The sequence below is a fragment of the Mandrillus leucophaeus genome, unplaced genomic scaffold (assembly GCF_000951045.1).
Source record: "Mandrillus leucophaeus isolate KB7577 unplaced genomic scaffold, Mleu.le_1.0 Scaffold642, whole genome shotgun sequence".
In the NCBI taxonomy this organism is placed as follows: Eukaryota; Metazoa; Chordata; class Mammalia; order Primates; family Cercopithecidae; genus Mandrillus; species Mandrillus leucophaeus.
This window is the reverse complement of record NW_012106942.1, coordinates 646,912-647,669: the sequence shown is the minus strand read 5'-3', so window position 1 is coordinate 647,669 and position 758 is coordinate 646,912.

Below are 758 nucleotides of genomic sequence, written 5' to 3'. Positions count from 1 at the left end.
GTCTGCCTACATGCTTATAGTCCTAAAGATTTATGGAAAGGGCAGAAAGAAGAAATCAAGGCCTGTTTTAATATAATCAATCCTATTGCCCTCACAGAAGAAAATATGTTACCTGTGATAGCAGCTTAACAGTCACAAAGTTTCCATCTTAACAGTGACAATCCACAGATTTTATTACTCTAAGGAACCATTTGGGTAGTTAATATGGAGGGTGCAGAAGTAAAGAATGTAATAATACTGTAAGTGTTCTAGCAAATACTCTGCTTAAGTGATGCTTAAATTAAGATGTTTGACCAACAGAACTCTTTCTTGAATTCCAGGTAGCCATGATCTTTGCATAGACTTTTAATTTTTAAAAAATGGTTTTAAAATTTAAATGTTATGTTATCCAGCAACTCAGATCTCCTTGAGGTTACCAATGATTCGTTTGTTGTTGCTGTTCTTTTCTGTATTGCACCATCTGATATTTTTTTGAAAAGTCATAGTGAATCTTTTCATTTCAGTATTAGCAAAACCATCAAATTTAAATCATTGATAGAAATCTTTAAAAGGTTTTGAGATTATAATGACTGTATCTGTGAAGTATCTAGTCATTTAGTTCATTTCAAATACCAATTATCATTCTGATTTGCTTGAGAATAATGACTGTAGGAAGCTTTGTGGTAATTTTTATGTGGGTAGAAAAATATAGCATGCACTCATGAATGTCTTGGTATTTGTTTCAGAAAATAATAGAATTTTTTATTACAGCACATGGT